Below are 14,026 nucleotides of genomic sequence, written 5' to 3'. Positions count from 1 at the left end.
AAATTCATGAAGGGAGTAATCTGTAATAAGTCTGAGGAGACCAACTGAAGTGAGATCACGAAAGGTTGTGAATGCCAAACAGAGGGGTTTAGGAGCCACTGGGGCTTTGTGGGAGAGCAATAACATATCACACCTGGGTTTTGGGAATGTGGATTTGGTAGTTTTGTAAGGGATAGATTAAATGAATGAATGAATGTAAAAGTATTTACTACATGCTTACTTTGTGGAAAGAGCTAGGGATAAAAATAGAAGCATGGAGACAGTCCCTTCTCTTAAGGAACTCACATTGTAATGGGAGAGATATCATATAGAAGAAGTTTCAGATTTCTGAGTCATGTGAGCAAGAAGTGGTGGACTAGACATTTTCTCTGAGCCCCCATAACCTCTCAAACCTCTCCAAAACAGAAATTATGTGCCAAGGATAATGTAACTTCAGCAGTCTCCATGGTCTAGGAATCCAAAAGAGGGTTAAAGAAAACAAAAATCCCAACCCCACTAATTGATCCTCACTGACCTGGAGCTCACTCAGTACCCCTCTTCCACCTCCCACAATACAGGTAGTGAGGCTGTACTAGCAGAACCAAGGATCTGACTCAGACTTACACAAAATCCATCTCCCCAACCTGATCCCTCCACTTCCCTCTTTCCAGAGCCATGGAAGCCCCAGCTCCAGGCTGCAGGCCAGCCATGTCAACCACAGCCCTTTAGGAGAAAAAGCCTGTGGCATCCGCACTGCCAACCTTTGAACTGCCTGTGCTGGGGTGAACAGTACTGAAAAGCTCTGCACTTCTAGTGCCAGGCCAGAGAACTGAGGAACAGAGGGAATGGGATAGGTTACCAGGACCAGACAACATGTGTGTGTAGGTCCATTTGGGGGGAGGGGCTGTGTGGTACTTCATTAAACCCAAGGGAAAGAGCACAACATCTAGCTGGGGCCAGTTCTGACCACCCTAAGGTCCCCTGTGGCAGAGGCCTAAGTTGATGAACCATGAATTGCCCAGTATTCAAGGAGGCTGATATGTGTTAAGATCCAGCTGCCAAGGAAACCACCATCATAGGGGACAGTCAGAAAGTGAATATGGGAAAATCAGAGTGGGGGTGGGGGGAGCCTAAAATTACCAAAGATTTCAAAAGAAGAAAAGTCAGGGACCTTGAACAGAAGCAGATAAATCAACAGGAAAAACATTAACAACCAAAGAAAATATGGATTCCAGATCTAATAAATGATGAGTTCAGGCATCTATGAATATTGCAAAAGAAGGAAAGAAGGAAGGAAGAAAGGAAGGAAGGAAGGAAGGAAGAGAAAGGAAGGAAAAGAAAGAAACAATGCAATACTTGGTGAAAGTATCCCATGGGATTTGAGAACATGGGACCACAATAGGCTGTTCCTTAGTGGTTCAAAAGAATAAGGAGATTATGAGAGTGTTGTCTTGCACAGCAAAATATGTGCAGAATAAAATAACTGAAATCTGCAATGACCAGAGAAACAAAGGAGAGAAAAAAAATATATTGGAAATACAAATATACAAAAATAATAGACAATATGGAAAAAGAGAAGCAAAAAAACACAATACACTAAAAATATGCATACTATGCAAGCAAAACATATTGATCTTGAGGATGCACAAAGACAACCTAAGAATAAGACTCTCAGAAGAACATGATAGGACAAAAAACCTCAACAACATATCAAAGGAAATAATAGAAGAAAACTGCCCAGATTTTTTAAACATAGATAATGAAATACCAATGGAAAGAATTCACAGATCACCTCCAGAAAGAAACCCAAGGCTGCAAATACCAAGATACATAGTTGTTAAATTTAACACTTCAGTTCAAAAACAGTAATTTCTACAAGTGATTGTGTGAAAGACCTTCAAATTCATAGGAAAGGAAATTCAAATTGCAGAACACTATTCTGTACTTACCATAAAACATAAGAGGCAATAGAATAAAGTATTCCAAAGAGCAACAGCACTCAGGATATAGCCCTTGTTGACCCACGCTGCAGATCTGAGCTTAACCATGCATGAAAAAAAGATGGATGTTCAATAATAAAAAGGTGTTTGAAACATTTTTAGGAAGAAAACCAGAAATGAAGAGATTATTTGCTTCTTTAACACTCCAAACAACAGAAATGCTGGTGGAATTAAATAAATACAGCAGCCAAAAGACAGCAGCAGAGTGACAACAGACATACCGGTAAGAAACTGCTTTCTAAATATACATAAGGAGACAGTGAGGGGGTGGAAATTTGGTTGAGGTAACAGTGAAGGGAGGGGTCTGGGGCATTATGGACTAAATCTGGTGATACCCTGCCTACAGAAGAATTAAAGTTTTTATGTAGGACCACATTTTAACATGGGAGGATACATGAAATGGGGAAGGAAAGCAAGGGAAAAGAGAGGAATGTGTGATGTGCCAGAGCCAAATCAAGGGTTAGAAATAAGGAAGGTAACTCCTATGGTCTCAGAAAGAGAAGAGTTTATGGGAGAGTAAGGGATGAAGCAAGAGTAAGTATTAAAAAGGAGAAAGAAGGAGGTCTTGCTTCAGTGGTGGGAGGGAGTTCCACTGATGAATGCTCCTATGAGTGAAGAGAGATGGTTAATGAAGGGAGATGAGGACCTTAACTTTGAATGAGGTTGGGGTAGAATGGTAAGGGCGAAGTAGGGGTATTGTGGGGAGGGGGATTTGGTACTTGAAAAATCTACTTGCCTTGGGAGGAGGACAGTTGGAACCCCTGGGGGCAACTGGTACCTAGAGGAGTGAGAAAACATGGACAGGCAATTTCCAGGCAAATGTAATAAATGAGAGGGCATAGATCAGAGGCAGCAGAGGGGCACTACCATATGGCAGTTTCTTCTTATACCTACAATAACTGGAATTGTTCTTAGAGTGAGGCACAACGGAAAAGGGAAATTCATGGGGGCAAACTGGAGAAGGCAGTGGCAAAAACCACTGGCCTAGGGGAGAACCTAGAATGACAGTATCTTGGAAGCCTTGACTTCATGAGGAATATACAGAAAAAAGAGAGAGACCAAATAATTGCAGAAGTCATGAATTAGGGAATGAGGGTCTAGAGTAGACAGAGATGATGGCTAATGAAGAGAGTGAGAAAAATTCTTTTTAAAAGGGATACAAAGATGAAATTTGAAAAAAGTTAGTGAGTTTAAGGGGAGTGAAAGGAGGAATCTATCTGACTTAGAGAAAAAAAGAGGGAAGACATATAACTAGATAAAAGAAGGAGAGAAAAAAGAACTAATAAGCAAAACCCCAAAAGGAAAGGGATAACAAACCAGAGGAGGGTATCAGAGGTGATGGGAAGAAGGCCAGTGGGAATAGGGCTAAGTTTAAAAAATTAATGTTAAGTAATTGAAGGAACATACTACTATGTTTATAGCAAAGAGGAAAAAACAATAACTTGAAAAACAATAATAGAGACAGATGGAGGAAAATATAAACCTAACTCATGATTTTAAATGTGAATGGATTAAACAATACAATAAGACAAAAATAACACATTGGATAAGAAAACAAAACCCTACAATCTGCTACTTACAAGAAATATATTTTAAAAAACCCAAAGATATACACAATATGAAATTGAGATAAAAAGAAATTTGCTATGTATCAAATGAGTCAAAAAAGACAGGTGTTGAAATTATGTTAGCTGACAAAGCAAAAACAACAAAAAATTCAAAAAATAAAAAGGAATAAATAAGAAAACTATATTATGCTTAAAGGAACTATAGACAATAAATCATTATCAGTAATAAACTTATATGCTCCAAATTACTTACCATACAAATTCATAAAGAATATATTAACTGAGCTTACAAGAAGATGTAAATGGTAAATCAATATAGTGAGAGGAGACTTCAATATCCCTCCATCAATTTTGGATAAATCTTTTTTTTGTTTTGTTTTTTGGAGGGCAATTGGGGTTAAGTGATTTGCCCAAAGTCACATGGCTAGTAAGTGTGTCAAGTGTCTGAGGTCAGATTTGAACTCAGGTCTTCCTGACTCCAGGGCCAGTGTTCTATTCACTGTGCCACCTAGCTGCCCCTATTTTGGATAAATCTAACAGAAAGATAATCAAGAGAAATTGTGGAACTGAAAAAAGTGCTAAAGAAACTAGAGTTTAAAAGACTTATCATGTCTTCTAAATGGAACAGAAAAAGAATATACATATTTCACTATTCCACACGGAACTTTTACAAAAGAAATGCCCATGTAGTTGAGTGTAGAGATATTTCCAACAAATATAAAAAGTCACAAATAAGTAATATATCCTTTAAGACCATAACACAATAGTAATTGGTTCAGGGATCACAAACAAAAGATCAGACCCTAATGGAGATTTAACATTCAAATCCTAAATAATAAGTGGGTCAAAAAACAAATCATAGAAACAATGAATAACCATATATAAGAAAATGATAATGGTAAAGCAACATGGCAAAATTTGGGGGATGAGGCTAAGATAGTCCATAAGGAAGGAAATCATATCCTTACAAACACACATTAAAAATAGAAAAAAGAAAAGATTAATGAACTGAATTTGACATTAAAAAACTGGCCAAAAAATAAACAAACCTAAAATAAGCACAAAAGAAGAGATATTAAAAATCAGAAGGAAAATAGATGGAAACAAAAAGCCACAAAAGTGACAAAACTAAAAGCTGGTTCTTTTAAAATATTAATAAAATCAATAGACCCTCAGTTAACTTGATTAAAAAGAAGAGAGCAGAAAATCAGATCACTAAAATAGCAAATGAGCGATGTGAAATGATAGAAAAAAATGAAAAAATAAAAATAAGCAGGTCATATTATACAGTTATATGCTAATAAAACTGAGAATACCAAAGAAATAGAAGATCTTCAAAAAAAATATGTGTTATAAGATACTCAAATTATCAGAAGACCAGATAGAAATCTTAAATAACTCAACCTCAAAAAAGGAAACACATCTAGCTGTAAAAGAACTACCAGAGGAAATAAAAATCCTTGTTCTGATGGATTCAGAGAATTCTATCAAACTTTTAAAGAACAGTTAATACCCATCCTTCACAAATTATTTTCAAAAATTGAGAAAGAAAACTTGTTACCTGTATCCTTTTATGAGATCAATATAGTCCTAATACTCAAATCAAGGAAAGGTAAAACACAGAAAGAAAATTATAGGCTGCTATCAGTAATGAACATTGAATCAAAAATTTTAAGCAAAATCCTGTCAAACAGATTATGATGATTTAGGAAAGAAATCATTTATTATGACCGAGTGGTATTTATTCCAGTGATGCAAAAAAATAGTTCACCTTTAGGAAAACAATCAATATAGTTAATTATATTAAAAATCAAAACATATATGAAACCACATGATCATCTCAATTTTTGTTGATCAGTCCCTTCAGTCATGTCTGACTATTTTTTTTTTAAAGCAGCTGGGGTTAAGTAACTTGCTCAAGGTTACACGGCCAGTTATTTCTGGGTGTGGTGCTAAGTATCAGAGCCTGGATTTGATCCCAGGTCATCCCAACTCTGGGACCGTTGCTCTTACTCACTTTGCCACCTTGCTGCCCCTAAGCAATTGGGGTTAAGTAATTTGCTCAAGGTTACACGGCCAGGTTTCTGGGTGGGTGCTAAGTGTCTGAGCCCGGATTCGATCCCAGGTCATCCCAACTCTGGGGCCAATGCTCTTACTCACTGTGCTACCTGGCCACCCCCATGTCTGACTCTTTATGACCCCATTGGGGGTTTTCTTGGCAAAGATACTAGAGTGGTTTGCCATATCCTTTTCCAGCTCATTTTACAAGATAAGGAAACTGAGGCAAATAGGGTTAAGTAACTTGCCCAAAGTCACAAACCTAGTAAGTATCTGAGTCCATATTGGAACTCAAGTCTTCTGAATTCCAAACCAGGCACTCTATCTACTGTACTACATAGCTACCAGTTCATATCAAAAGATGCAGAAAAAGTCTGACAAAGCACTACACTTTTTTATGCTAAAAATCCTACAGAATATAAACACAGAGGGACCCTTTTCTTAATATCATAAGAAGCACTTATCTAATACTATGAAGATACCAGAACCTTTTCCAATAAATATAGGAAAAGATGCCCCCATCCCTACTATTATTTTATATGGTTCCAGAAATGCTAAAAACAGCAACAAGACAAGAGAAAGAAGTTAAAGGCACAAAGAGAGGTAAAGAGGAGATAAACTATCCCTATTTTCTGATATCATGGTAAAATCCTGAGGAATCAGCCAAGATACAAAATGAAATAATTAAAAGCTTTAGCAAAGATGCAGGTTACAAAATAAATCCTTAAAAATAAAAAGCATTCCTATATAATAATAACAAAACACAAGACTGTAATGGCAATTTGAAGACCCCTTTTTGTACTGGCAAGTAAGCAGGTACTTAGCACTTAGTAACTAATCAAACCTTTGTGAAAGGGATGGAAGGTGTGAACCCCTGTTCCTGACATAAGAGGAAGGGGTTGACTGAAACAGGAAGTAGCTAATGATGTGTATATAAGAAAAGCCCCAGAGAGGCATAGTCAGAATTTCATCAGGAGGCAGAGCAGCTACAGAAGAGAGAATCAAGGACTGAACCAGAATTTCCTGAGAACTTGTGGTGGTGGAGCTTCTTCTGAACAGGAGCCCAGGAGCCCCCTCCCACCAGCCTGGATAAGGTGATTCTGATTTTTTAAATGAGCTGCACAAGACTGAGGAAGCATGACCAAGATGCAGGGACTTTGCCTGTTTGTGGCTTTGTTGAGGCTTGAATTCCAAGGAGCAGAAATTGTGAAGGATTTGAGATGGACTGGATACTGTCAACTTCAGTGTGGAGCAGGACCTACCCAGAGAGCTGGACAAGGAACTGGGAGCTGTCTATTATCTGGGAACATGGAAGGGGATCCAGGGAATCTGAGAACCAGCCCCAAGTCAAGATGAAAAGACCTCTCTGTGGGTACTGAGTAATGAAGAAATTGTAGTTTACTAGTGACCTAGGGGTGGAGGGTTTGTGCTTTTCTAATGCTTAGTGATTAATGATACTTAGTAATTGATTGCTGAATAAATGATTGATTGAGTTAATTTAGTCTGCCCTGTTGAGTGGAGGACTTTGACTATTGTACTTTGAGATGATTGTTGTTTGTTCTAAATATTGTGACCACTTTGGTGAAAACTATGGGGCCCTTTTAATGATAAGCTGTTGTGAATACTATATTGTGATTTTCTGTGCTAAGTTGTAATATTGTGAATGCTGTACCTTGATTTTCTGTGAATGTTTGGCTTTGATTTGTTATGGAATAGAGTGTTCACTGTACTGTGTAGTCAGAACCTTAAAAGCTATTCACAGTAGCATTCTTCTGGAAAGCTGCTTGCGCATGGCATTTCAAAGACACAATAATAGAAAGGGAAATCCCATTCCAAATAAGTATAAAATGCATAAAATACCTGGGGATCAATCTACCAAAACATACATAAATCTTGTATAGATTCATTTACAAAGTACTCCTTAAAGAAATAAAGAGTAGTTTAAATAGCCAGAGGAATATTCAGTGCTCATGGCTAGGTTGCACCAAAATAATAAATGTGACTCTTACCAAAACTGGCCAGTAGTAGATAGAGCAGTAGGCCTGGAGTTGGAAAGAATCTTTCTGAATTTAAAGATGCAGACACTTACTAGCTGTATAACCCTGGACAAGTCACTTAACTGTTTACCTCAGTTTCCTCATCTGTAAAATGAGCTGGAGAAGGAAATGACAAACCGATTCCAGTATCTTTGCCAAGAAAACCCCAATAGGTTTTGAAATGGGGTTTATGAAATAGGATCATGAAAAATCATACATGGCTGAAAAATGACTGAGCAACAAAATCAAATTACTAAAGGGGGTATTTTACAGAACTTGGTGAAATAACAGAATTCACTTGGAAAAACCAAAGAACTAGAACATCAAGGGAAATGATGAAAATACATAGTGACAAAGAGGGAATAACAGTTCCAGAATTCAAACTATATTATAAAGTAGCAGTCATCAAAACTATCTGGTATTGGGTAAAAAAAAAATTGAGTTGGATCAATGGAATAGACTAGACAAGGTAGAATCAGAATCAAGAGAACTCAATAACCTAGTGTATGATAAAGTGGAAAATATAAATTATCTAGGAAAAAAGCCCTTATTTAATAAAAAAAAAAAACTTCTGGGAAAAATGGAAAACAATCCAGCAGAAATTAAGCTTAGACTAACACCTTACTCCATATTCTACAAAACATTCTAAAGGGACATGTGACCTTAATATTAAGGATCATATTATTTAAAAATTAGAAGAGAAACAGATCATATAGCTCTCACAGTTATAAATAGGAAATGTATTTTTTTTTTGCTTTATTTTTGGAGGGCAGTTGGGTTAAGTGACTTGCCCAAGGTCACATGGCTAGTTTTTGTGTTAAGTGTCTGAGGTCGGATTTGAACTCAGGTCCTCCTGATTCCAGGGCCAGTCCTCTATTCACTGTGCCACCTAGCCACCCCAAGGAAATGTATTCTTAACCAAACAAACAAAAGAGACAATTACAAAAGGTAAAATAGATAATTTTGATTACTTCACACTAAAAATCTTCTGTAAAGACAAAATTCATGTACCTTGGATAAGAAAGGAAGTGATTAAATAGGAAGGAATATTTACATAAAGTTTCTCTGACAATGGTTTGGTATACAAGATACATAAATAAAGTGTGTGTGTATATACACACACACATACACTCATATTTACATATCACTAATAGCCATTCTCCAACAGACTAGTGGTCAAAAGATATAAACAGTTTTCAAAAGAATTGTAATGTGTTCACAACCCCATAAAAGAATGCTCTAAATCACTAAAAATAAGAGAAATGCCAATCAAAGCAACTCTTGAGGTTTTACCTCACACTTTGCAAATGGACAAAAATGACACAAAAACAGAAAGTTGGAGGAGTTGTGGAAAGTTAGGCACACTAATGTTGATGGAGCTGTGAAATGGTGCAAATTTGAAAGCAATTTGGAATTATGAAAATAAAGTGACTAAAATGTCCATACCTTTTGAACTAATGACCTCATTACTGAGATTTTTACTCCCAGGAAGTCATTGATAGGAAAAAGGTTCCCACATACTCAAAAATATTTATAATAGCACTTTTTGTAATAGCTAAGAATTGGAAACAATGTAGATGCTCATCAACTGGGGAATGGCTATGCAAATTGTGGTATTTGAATGTAAGGGAATATTACTATGCTGTAAAAAATGATGTGTGATGGAATACAGAGATCCATGGAAAGACCTATACAAACTGATGCAGAGGAAGTAAGCAGAACAAATAAAACAATATACATAGTAACTACAACAATATAAATGGAAAGAATACCACACCAAAATATCAAAAGAAATGTAACAAAAATATTAAGATCATTTAGGACTCAAATGAAGAGATATGAGAAGATATCTCCAACTCACCACTTTGTGGAGGTCTACAGGTATTATACATTGCACATGATTTTTGGACTTTTTCAATATATCCATCAGTGTTACTGACCTTTTTCTTTTTTCTCTCAAAAAAAAGTTTGTTATATGGGATTAATTTCTTGGAGGGAGAGGGGGAAGGATATTTGGAATAACCATGATGATATGAAGAGAGAAATAAAAAATTATTAAAAACAAAGTTTCAGCTGGGAGTCAGAGCAGGGAAACTGGATGCTGGAGTCCAATTAGAAGGTTTTTACAACGATCCAGGTGAGAGAAGGAAAGACAGAGGAATGGCCTAGGCCTGAACTAAAGTGGTTGGACCATGTGACTAGAGAGAAGGGGATGGATATGAGATATTGTAGCAAAATAATCTATACAATTTGACAACTGATTGGTGAAAGAGAATGAGGAAGTTGACGATGACCAGATAGTTTAAAACCTGGATGGCTGAAAAGGTGGTGGTCCTTCCAATATAAAGCAGAGAAATAAAATAAATTTTATTTTGGACCTATGGGGCATCCAGTTGAAAATATCTAATCAGTGGTTGGTGATATCGAACAGGAGCTTGAGAGATAGATTAGGGCAAGATGTATAGATCCAAGAATCATCTACATAAAAATGATATCTGATCTCTTGGGAACCGATAAAATCAGCAAAGGAAAGAAGAGCATAAGGAAAGAAAAGGTCTAGAAGAGAACTATATTCACCATTAGGAGGCAGGACATCGATGGTGATTTTGAGATTCTCTGTTGACACTTTACCTTCTTAAAACAGACTTCTAGAGACCATGCCCAGATAATCAGGAAGAGAATCAAGAGAGACAGAATCCTGATAACCTTGTATAGGCTATCCTTCATGCCTGGGATACCTTCATTCCTCATCTTTTGCTCAGGAAGAATAGCATGCTGTAGAGAGGCCAAGAAGAATAAAACCTGATAAAAGGTCATTGACTATAGCAATTAAGAGAGCATTAGTAATGCTGGAGAATTCAGTTTCAGTTGACTGATGAGGTTCAACACAGATTGCAAGGGGTTGGGGAAATAAGTGATTAGAGAGGAAATAAAGGCAAGTATAGACTGCCCTTTCCTAGGAGTTTGATTACTAAAAGTTAAAAGTAAAGGAGTTTAGCTTGAATGGTGTGACTAAATTAGGGTTTTTAAGGATGAGGGAGACATAGGCATGTTTGTAAGCAGCAGGAAATAATTCACATAGAAAGCAGAACGGAGCTTAGAGCAAAGGCTTGGTTGTGAGGGCAATCTGTGGGGAGGAAATGAAGGGGAAGAGACACTTTTTCATTGGGGAGTGGAGTGAAGGAGAATGGGTGATGTCAAGAGATTTTGAGGTCTAAGTAGGGGAAGAGAGGGAGCTCATTGTGAATAATCTCTACTTTCTCAATAAGGTATGATGAAAGGTTCTTTCTGCTAGTTATTCCTCTCAACTTTGTGCAAATTCAACAAATATAAGAAAAAGGATTTATTAATGTACCAGGCACTGTGCTAAGCACCAAAGAAATATAGAAGTGAATAAGTTCCTGCCCTTAAGGAGTTTACATTCTAACAGGTGGAAGCAAGAAATAAAGAGGAATGGTGATCAGGAAGGGAAGTTTAGAGTTGAGCAGTTTAGTTCTTGTGGGCCCATGGTCTCTGGAAGTTAAGATTTGGAGGGTAAAGCAGCAGCAGGTCTAAAGGTGGCTCAGTGAAGAAGCAGTGGTCCCAGAACAGGAGCCAAGAGCCTTAGGCTTAACTCAGGTTTAGCTTCTCCTAAGCAAGGTCCCTGGAGGTCTAGTTTAAGAGAATGAAGGAGCTGTAGCAGCTATGGTAGGGTAGCTGGACTAAGCATGGTCCTTAGGTTGAGTGGCTTAGCTCCTCCTAGGGATGCTCTTTGATAAGCATATCATTTGTCCCTTTTTCTAAGGCATTGATAAAAATGTTAAACAAGGAGTTTGGCTATGAAAGAGAAGAGATATAGGAGAACTTAAGATTTTAGTATTAGAGGCCATAAAAAAGGGCCATGCTTTGATCCTTGAGAACACAGACCTTCTGAGGAGGAGTCATAAAATGAGTAATGATTACTCTATGGTTCAGGCCAATCAGTTCCAGATCCACCTAATTATACTCTTGTCCCACCTTTTCTTTTTTTTTTTTTTTGAAGGAGGGAAGGTAGGGCAATTGGGGTTAGGTGACTTGCCCAAGGTCACATGGCTAGTGAGTGTTAAGTGTTTGTTAAGGGTGCTCTATTCACTGCACCACCTAGTCACCCCCCTCCTTTTCTTTTAAGAATAGCATGACCTACTTAAATTTTGGTGAAGTATTTGATAACTATCTATAGCATTTCCCTGATTTGCCAGTATAGTAATTGTTATAAAAACAGAAGAGCATTTTGGTTGGAAATATTCTTAAAGCTCTGCCCTGAGGCAGCCATTCCCTTTTCTGGATTTTCATTACATTCACCGGTCTAGTTTGTAGATTCCAGTCTCTTCCTTACTGTAAAAACTAGGACGTTACTCTCTCCAATGCTGTTATATCTCAATAATATCCTTAAGTTCCCTCATATATATTATTATAGAGTTTGTCTGAACTTGATAATATTAATTTATCACAGGTTCTGAGGTGCTTTTACAATATTCCTTATTTGGAGTATCAATTCCCTACACTATTCCCTATACTATTTTAAGTGCTCTGTCTTTTCCAGCCCAAAGATTATTCTTAGCAAAGAAAACAGAAGCCATGACTTTCTCTCCTCTGTTCCTAGCATTAAGTCAAACTGAGTCCTGGGAAAGACCTTAGCTTTAAAAGGCCATGGCCTCCCACTACATCCAGGGCCATCTGCAGTGGTCCTAATGAATATGTGGCCACTGGAACCATATGGCTCTGTAGGAGAAAGTGAGGCTGTTGACCTTGCACAGCTCTCCCTCACTCAAATCAAAGTCAACTCTAAGTCATGTCATGGTCCTCTTCTAGAATGAAGGATAAACACAACAGCATAACCTAAAACAAAATCCTTTTGTGGTCATCGGCCTTCTTCTCTTATCTCAGTTCATTTTGATCTGACATATCTGACAATATTCTTGTAGAACAGAGGCCGGAATTAATACTCTATGGCAGAGATGTTAAGTCCCAAGTCCCAAATGCCATCTGAACCAGATTAAAATCAAGTGGGGAATACTTAACAAAATAAATGAAAATACAATAAAACACAATATATATAACTTTACATTTAAAAACTAAGTCAACATGCAGCCCACAGGAAGACTTATACGTTGGATTAGTGTCTCCCATTTCTATTGACATCATTGTTGTCCATTGTCTTTTTAAAATCTTAGTGCAATCTTAGTTGGCAAGTTCCCTGTGCATCCATTGTTCCCTTTAGACATGTTCCCCTTCATTCTCTAAACTGAAATTGTGTCTTCAGAATTCCATCAAGAGCTCCTGTTCCCTTATGGGCAGCTTTCCCTTATATAATTTCAGTTCATGGCATCTTATTTACCCTTTCCTGAACTCTCTGAAATTTCCTCTCTCCAAAGTTGGGATGAAAGATAATTCTCAACTTTCCTTTACTTCTCTATCACCAATCCTAAAATGGAATGTTCATTTCTCCTTAAGGTTCCCATAATTTCTACCTAAATCCAAGGTCACATAAATCATATGCTGAAAATGAGGAATAGGATGATGTTAGAGGCTCAAGGAAAACGAAAGTATGGACCACCTGTTATGATTAAGAGTCAATAAAAGATGTAAGATAATCACTATGCAGCAGAGAGGGCCCAGTTAAGTTTATTGTAGCCCCAATCAGCATGATTTTGTAATTTCTTCTAGGAGCAATCAGGAACTCAGGAATAAGAATAAATGAGGCAGATGGAAAGAACTTAAGTTTAGCTAGGTGGAAATGGTGGTAGGTCAAGGGATAAGAAACTGAACATTGGATGGTTTCACCACAGGGTTAAAACTAGAGAAGGAGGAAAGTGAGGCCAGAATAAGTTTGGTAGACAGGAAGAAAAGGGAGAAATTTAGGAACTGAATACTATGATGGGGGTTGGGGGTACAGCAGGTAGGTAAGGAACATATAAGGATTGAGAAAGGAAGTATAAGAGAGGTGAGACAACAGGAGACTGGTTAAAAAATAGAATTTTAGAGACAGGATCTTAGAGATGGTGCTTTGATATCAAAATACATAAAGGGAGTCACTTTTTCAGGTTCATAGGTTAGTATAAGTATGATTACATCTTAATAGGCTGTTCAAATGTTAGTAACAAATAAAAGCAGGGCTTTGGGTACATTTTAATTTCAGAAACATAACACTAACATTTTAATAGTTTTATATTTAAAGTAATTATGGGGAAATTGGTCAGATACCTTATAATTAATTTTAAAAAAGATATCTGGTTTCATTATTTTGGATTTTCACTTTACTGATACAGATTACTGCAGCTCTATGATTGAGTCAAATGTCTTCATCACTTGGTGGCAACTTTCTCCCCCAATCTTAGTTGGGCTAGTGAAGCTTAAGGAGACACAC

The sequence above is a fragment of the Petaurus breviceps genome, unplaced genomic scaffold (genome assembly GCF_028583685.1).
Source record: "Petaurus breviceps papuanus isolate PSGF00001 unplaced genomic scaffold, PetGlider_PUasm1.0 140, whole genome shotgun sequence".
NCBI lineage: Eukaryota > Metazoa > Chordata > Mammalia > Diprotodontia > Petauridae > Petaurus > Petaurus breviceps.
The sequence above is the reverse complement of the archived record's forward strand: the minus strand, read 5'-3'. Positions refer to the sequence as shown.